This window comes from Mycteria americana, chromosome 1, assembly GCF_035582795.1.
Source record: "Mycteria americana isolate JAX WOST 10 ecotype Jacksonville Zoo and Gardens chromosome 1, USCA_MyAme_1.0, whole genome shotgun sequence".
Classification (NCBI taxonomy): domain Eukaryota; kingdom Metazoa; phylum Chordata; class Aves; order Ciconiiformes; family Ciconiidae; genus Mycteria; species Mycteria americana.
Window position 1 is genome coordinate 46,160,969 of NC_134365.1, and position 7,986 is coordinate 46,168,954.

The following is a 7,986-nucleotide window of genomic DNA, read 5'->3' on the forward strand; positions in this document are numbered from 1 at the left end:
AGTGGTTTCAAGAAGATAAGGTCCCTCTGTCTAATGTAGCTGAAGAAGCCATTTAGCCTGCAAGTCAGACAGGACACGTCAATTAAGAATGACCGAGTTTCACTGGACTGTCTGAGACTATGGGTATTCTCTGAACTATGCTGGAAAGCAACCACAAGTCATATGGCTCTTCTTGGGAAAACTGCCCGTGGAACAGTTAAGATTAATTTTGGCCTGAAAAATGAAGTTCTGACAGTTTCGATTGCTATCTCACAGACACAGTCTAGTCCGTGCCTGTGGCACCCTCATCCTACCCAGTAGCAGGTGCTAAGATGAGGGGTCACAAAGCTGGATTCAAGTAATAGAAATAAAGATAGTTTTGTGGCTGGTCATTTTAGCTTCTGATGAAGGGAGAGCAATACATGAGCAGGAAGCATGAGGTAAGAACCACAAACAAAGCCTGGGGGGATGATTTGTTATGGTTTAGGATCATATGAGAAGACTTGAAAGAGTGTCAGCAAAATCTGGGTGTGGTAAAAGTGCATCCTAGCAGAAGGTCTTAAAACAGGCAACAAAACAATAGCAAGAGTTCATGTGGTCTAGACCAATGGCCAAATATAGGAAACCGCAACCGCAATTTTTGCTTGCTTGAGCAAAAGCTGGCAGAGAGAAATAAGTGCCTGAGAGTGGAAACTTGCTGTGACGGCCAAGTGATGTCCAGGAGGGACCCAGACGCTTCCTCACATAGCACCAGGAATTGTGTGGGCGACCCTGGCTCTGTGTGCTCAGGGATGGATCAGGAAAGATGCCAGCAGTGAAAGCAGCATCCCTGGGGGAGTGCATGTGAGGGGGGAAAAGCAGAGTGGCAGGAGGAAAAGTCAGAGCTAGACACAAATATCCATTCCGCAGCTCCCATCACACAAAATGGTCTGTAAGATCAATCGGGGACTGAAAACAGCTTGTCCTGCAAATGACCTTATGAAGGAGAGCAGCTGGCTAAGGGTTCTCTATCAGTTAAGGAAAACAGGAGTCCTTGGGATTATGAGAGAAAGCGATTGGAGTCTGTAGATGCTCACCCCTGGAGCACCTTCACCCAGTGATGAAGAGGAAAATCTGAGGGTCACACTGGCCATGAGCCAGAGTGGTCCAACTGCACACAACTTCAAGTGAGCCTGATGACCCAATGCCTGAGGAAAGAGCAACCCTTCCTGAGATGTTGCTGTGGTTTAACCCCAGATGGCAACTAAGCACCACACAGCCATTTGCTCACTCCCCCGCAGTAGGATGGGGGAGAGAATCAGAAAAAAGGTAAAACTGGTGGGTTGAGATAAAGACAATTTTATAGGACAGAAAAGAAAGGGAAAATAATAAAAGTAATAATGATATATACAAAACAAGTGGTGCACAATGCAATTGCTCACCACCCGCTGACTGATGCCCAGCCAGTTCCTGAGTAGCGGACCCCCAGCCAGCTTTTCCGCCAGCTTTATATGCTGAGCATGACGCCATATGGTGTGGGATATCCCTTTGGGCAGTTGGGGTCAGCTGTCCCGGCTGTGTCCCCTCCCAGCTTCTTCTGCCCCCCCAGCCTACTCGCTGGTGGGGTGGGGTGAGAGGCAGAAAAGGCCTTGACTCTGTGTGAGCACTGCTCAGCAATAATGAAAACATCCCTGTGTTATCAACATTATTCTCATCCTAAATCCAATACACAGCACTATACCAGCTACTAGAAAGAAAAGTAACTCTATCACAGCCGAAACCAGGACAATATCCACGCCTTATTCTATACCATCTCCGTCATGCCCAGGTCCCACACTTTCCAATACATCCCAATTAATCACCACCACCTTTCCTGTCTTTTGATATATACACACAATATCATTCCCTAAGTCTATGGGCCATCCCTCTGATATGTCCATTGCGTTCATTTAGTCCATGACTTTGAGCTCCATCTGCCATAACAGTCCTTCAGGGCAGGAGAGATGGTGTGTGGTGTTGGACTGTTGCATGCTGAAGCCAGTTCTGATTCCATCACCACTGCACTTGTCTGGTTCTATCATTACTACACTTTGCTCAGTTTCATCAAAATTCATTCTTCATTAATCTGGGTGATTCTTACTGTAATACCATTGACATGGCATATAGCAACCATAAAAGTGATGACATACAGTATTATACAGCAATTAACATCATACAATTTAATTCATTGGCTATTCTCACCCAAAAGCAAATCCCCTTGAGGTACACATTGGACTTCCCCATCCTTCAGCATTACGCACCCACTGCACCCAGGTACTTGAGTAAAAGAAATCCCACAGATGGGTTTGCCTTTGCCTGAAGCAGGAATAACCCAGACTGTCTTCCCCAGCATATATTTTATGTGCACTACAGGGACTTTATCCCCTTCTACAGTACGTAAAAGTTTTGGTTGGGCAGGGCCAGCTCGATTGGCAGATCCCCTAGTGTTGACTAACCAGGTGGCTTTTGCTAAATGTGTATCCCAATGTTTGAATGTCCCAGCAGCCATTGCTCTCAGACTAGTCTTTAACAGTCCATTGTGTCGTTCGATTCTCCCGGGGGCTGGTGCATGATAGGGGTTGTGATATACCCACTCAATGCCGTGCTCTTTGGCCCAGGTGTCTCTGAGGTTGTTTTGGAAATGAGTCTCGTTGTCTGACTCAATTCTCTCTGGGGTGCCATGTCGCCATAGGACTTGCTTTTCAAGGCCCAGGATGGTGTCCTGGGCGGTGGCATGGGGCACGGCATGTGTTTCCAGCCATCCAGTGGTTCCTTCCACCATTGGAAGCACATGGCGCTTGCCTTGGTGGGTTTGTGGGAGTGTGATGTAATCGATCTGCCAGGCCTCCCCATATTTATATTTCAGCCATCGTCCTCCATACAAGAGACGCTTTAACTGCTTGACTTACTTCATTGCAGCGCGTGTTTCACATTCATGGCTAACCTGTGCAATAGTGTCCATGGTCAAGTCCACCCCTCGATCACGAGCCCATCTATATGTTGCACCTCTTCCTTGATGGCCTGAGGTGTCATGGGCCCACTGAGCTATAAATAATTCACCCTCCTGTTGCCAGTGCAGGTCCACCTGAGCCACTTCAATCTTAGCAGCCTGATCCACCTGCTGGTTGTTTTGATGTTCTTCCATGGCCCGACTCTTGTCTACATGATGTACTTTTACAACCAGGTTCTCTGCCCAGGCAGCAATATCTTGCCACAATGCAGCAGCCCAGATGGGTTTGCCTCTGTGCTGCCAGTTGCTCTGCTTCCATTGCTGTAACCGTCCCCACAGGGCATTTGCCACCATCCATGAGCCAGTACAGAGATAGAGCACTGGCCACTTTTCTCATTCAGCAATATCCAAAGCCAGCTGGATGGCTTCCACCTGTGCAAGCGGACTCAACTCACCTCCTCCTTCAGTAGTTTCTAGAACTTGCTGTATAGGATTCCATAGAGCAGCCTTCCACCTACAATGCTTTCCCACAAGACCACAGGACCCATCAGTGAACAGGGCATATGGCTTCTCATTTTCTGGCAATTTATTATACAGGGGGGCCTCTTCAGCATGTGTCACCTTCTCCTCTGGCGATATTCCGAAATCTTTGCCTTCTGGCCAGTCCATGATCACTTCCAAGATTCCTGGGTGACTGGGGTTTCCTATTCGAGCCCGTTGTGTGATCAGTACGACCCACTTACTCCACATAGCATCAGTTGCATGATGTGTGGAGGGGACCCTCCCTTTGAACACCCAGCCCAGCACCGGCAGTCAGGGTGCCAGGAGGAGCTGTGCTTCCGTACAAACCACTTCTGAAGCAGCTCGAACCCCTTCATATGCTGCCAATATCTCTTTTTCAGTCGGAGTATAGTGGGCCTCGGATCCTCTGTATCCCCGACTCCAAAACCCGAGGGGTCGACCTCGAGTCTCCCCTGGTGCTTTCTGCCAGAGGCTCCAGGTAGGGCCATTCTCCCCGGCTGCGGTGTAGAGCACGTTTCTTACATCTTGCCCTGCCCGGCCTAGCCCAAGGGCTACTGCATGAACTATCTCCCGTTTATTTTGTTCAAAGGTTTGTCGTTGCTCAGGGCCCCATTTGAAGTCGTTCTTCTTCCGGGTCATGTGATAGAGAGGGCTTACAACCAGACTGTAATTTGGAATGTGCATTCTCCCAAAACCCACAACACCTAAGAAAGCTTGTGTTTCCTTTTTGCTAGTTGGTGGAGACATGGCTGTTATTTTAATCACATCCATTGGGGTCTGACGACATCCATCTTGCCATTTTATTCCTAAAAACTGGATCTCCTGTGCAGGTCCTTGATGCCTTCTCAGTCCCAAACCTCTGATAAGTATTTGTAGGCTATACAACAGGTAGAAATACACACAACATGCTCTGTGTCCTCTACGCCAATTACAATAAGTGAAAGACTTAAGAACTAAGCAACTTTACCAGACAAGTTACAATACTGCTTTAGCATTGCCCTGAAGAAGTTACCATCTTTTTTCATGTATACAACTACATGTATTTTCACATTGTCACTTAAAAACATTACTGAAAACAGTATGAGCAAGGGTTTTTTCCCACTACATAGGACACCAGCAAGTTGTGCCACATTTTTCAGACCTGATTTTAAAAGCATGTTTTTGCACTTAAGATATTTGCCACAGATTTTATATATATATACAAAATTGTTCATGTGTTAAGTTACAAAATTGTAGTGCTTAATATAACAAATATCAAAATCTAAGATCTGTTTAAAAAATGCTTGTTTATAATACATTGCTTTGGTTTTAAAGGGCAGCAGTCAATACCAGTCTGGTTTATTTTGCAACAATATTGTAGTGTAAAAATGTTGCTAAACAATTCTGGTACTTTTAGATTGGAAGTATTTATTTTCCAAAAACTATACAGTAATATACTGAAGAAAGAAACTGCAATAGGACTGTTTGTGCCTTTACAAATACATAATGAGAATTATTATGGCTGATACGGATCAGATTTAATCTGTATTCCATACAGCACAGTTAATTACTAAGAATGAAATAAAAGATTTTTAAAGCTTAAGTAAGTTGATAAAAAAAGCTTCTGATACTATTGTCATCAACACAGTAATAAAACCGCTCTTATGGTCTGATGCTATGCACATTTTTGAAACAAGTGACCTAGTAGTTAGCTTCTGTGATTCATGAAGGGTTTGTGATGTTAATCAATACCTAGGAGATCAGTCAGGGACATGCACAAACAGCACCCACTTTCTGTCCTTAAAGTGAAACATTTCTGCCTGGTCTGAAAAGGTAAAGAAGTATACAGATGTGTAAAGTAGTGTGCTTTTTTTTTAAAGAGGAAGAAATATATATGAATATATGTATTTTTATATATAAATGTATTTTATATATGTATATATGTATTCTATATTTAAATTAGTGTCAATCAAATCCAGGCAGAGATTAAACTGACCATAAAGACGACGTAACAGAAGTCATTAAGGCAGTAAGTTGTATCTCTTGAGGATTTTCAGATATTCTACCTCTATCTCAAGAAGAAAAAGAAATGTTGAACTGCATTGTAGGCCCAATCAGCATTGAATGATTACAGCCAGGTAAGGAAGGGGTCATTTTCTTTGAGCACTGACTCCACATCGTTGAGAATAGGGATCAAGTCTTCTGACTCTGGAGTCCCAAGATCAAGATTTGTTCCTGGAAGACAGTTGAGGAAATCAGGGAAAGGTGTTTGTTGTGGATTTATGTTCATTGTTGTCTGTGCTATAGTTTCTCCTGTATCCACCTCATCTACGTTGCTGAAGGAATCTTCAGGTGTCGTTGGTATACTGCAGCATCCTAATCCCAAGCCGCTGTCTGTACTCTGTTCCCTGGAACAGTGGGCCCACTGTTCAAGAAAGGATCGGATCCATTATTTGTAACAGGCCTCATGCCTTGTGTCATGGCAGGTGTACTCACAGCTCTCTGAACTGGGGCCATGCTTTCCGAGTCCATGGGAAGTTGTCTGCATAGAGCAGCTTCCTGTCACAGTAACTCCTCCTGACGCGGCCTAATTCGCTCCCTCTGGAGCCTTAACTCTGCATTCGCTCCCTCTGCATTCGCTCCCTCTGCATTCTCTGGTGCCTTAACTTCTGCTGCTGCTGTTGCTGCTGTGTGGTCAGTGCACGGGGCAGGTTCAACGGCCCTGGCTGTGGGGTCTGGGGAGGACAACTCTGCTGCAACATGGCTGCGCTGGGTGTTATTCGGCGCTGGTGATTCATGACGAGATTTGGCTGAGACATTTGCCATAGACCTCTGTGGTACTGGTGTGGAAGTAGCTGCAGGATGGTGGCTCCTGTGATGTGGCGGTTGGTTCATAGCTTTTCGAGGATCTTGCCATGTTGTAGTTTTTTTCTGTGTGATTGAGGAAGTACCGCTGTCCTGTGTGCGTGAGCTCCATCTCCCAGCCGGGCGGCAGCGGCAGCTCGTCCGTCACGTCGTAGGAGCGCTGGCGGAAGTGCGCGTGCTGCTGCGTCGCGCCCAAGCCCACGAGCGAGGCGGGCGAGGCATGGCAGTGGACATGCTGTGCAGTGGCAGACCGTGGCGGGGGCTGCACGAGTCCGTGCTCCACGGCGGCGAGTGCCAGCCCGAGTCGGGCTCCTTGAAGAAGGAGTCGGCCAGCATCTTCTTCCTCCAGGAGCTGGGCTCGGGGTTCATCACCGCATTGAAAAGCGCCTCCAGCTCGTGTCCAGGTCCTGCATGACGTGGCCACCTGCTGCCCCGGCGGCAAAGGCGCGGGAGCGCGGTTCATTTTCCACCCACCCGTGGGTCCTGACGGTGGGCGCAGGCATCCTGGGGCAGGCAGCCGGGGCCGGCGGGTCAGGGCCCCAAGGTGATGAACAGCACAAGAGGGAACACACACAGCAAGCGAGGTGTTACATCACACCGCTCTGAGAGCAAGCACAACAACTCTTGAGAGCAAGTAAATCAACATTGCGACCGGCGGCTGTTAACCCAATAATGAATGCTTATAATGAATTTATTTTAACACGCTCGGGTCAGATCTGTTGTTATCTCAACACTTCATGACCCACGCTGGGCACCAAAAAAGGACTGTCGTTTAACCCGGCAGGCAGCTGACCACCACACAGCTGTTCGCTCACTCCCCCGCAGTGGGATGAGGGAGAGAATCGGAAAAAAGGTAAAACTTGTGGGCTGAGATAAAGACAATTTTATAGGACAGAAAAGAAAGGGAAAATAATAAAAGTAATAATGATAAAAGAATATACAAAACAAGTGATGCACAATGCAATTGCTCACCACCCGCTGACTGATGCCCAGCCAGTTCCTGAGCAGCGGACCCCCAGCCAGCTTTCCCCTAGTTTATATGCTGAGCATGACGCCATATGGTGTGGGATATCCCTTTGGGCAGTTGGGGTCAGCTGTCCCAGCCGTGTCCCCTCCCAGCTTCTTGTGCCCCCCCAGCCTACTCGCTGGTGGGGTGGGGTGAGAGGCAGAAAAGTCCTTGACTAGTGTAAGCACTACTTAGCAACAACTAAACCATCAGTGTGTTACCAACATTATTCTCATCCTAAATCCAATACACAGCACTATACCAGCTACTACAAAGAAAATTAACTCTATTGCAGCCGAAACCAGGACAGACGTCCACAGACTGGAGCGGTCTAGCAGCTGCATGGGGCTGAATGGAAGGAATCACTAGGTGGACCAGCACAAGATAAACACATAGCACATATGAGTGTTGCATGCTTTTTTTGGTGAAAACTGACCTGTTGCAAAATTGAGGAAAACAGAAATATGTAATTTTGAGGAAAACACCAAATATGTAATTTTGTTGTACAAGTCTTAGGTAATTCCACTGTTCCTGGTGTATGCAGTATACGCAGTTAATCTAATAGGGTAACTTCTAGTTGTCTCCTCTGAGCAGGCTGAGTGGCTGGAAGGCTGCAGTGTGGGATCTGTCAGAACATCCCTACAGAAAAGCATTGCTTTTTTTGATT

At 46.7% G+C, this 7,986-nt stretch overlaps 1 pseudogene; it reads right to left on the minus strand.

Moving 5' to 3' along the window:
• Nucleotides 1-5,576: 5,576 nt before the first annotated feature.
• Nucleotides 5,577-6,776, minus strand: LOC142404635 (WW domain-containing transcription regulator protein 1-like; annotated as a pseudogene).
• Between the last annotated feature and the right edge of the window lie 1,210 nt (nucleotides 6,777-7,986).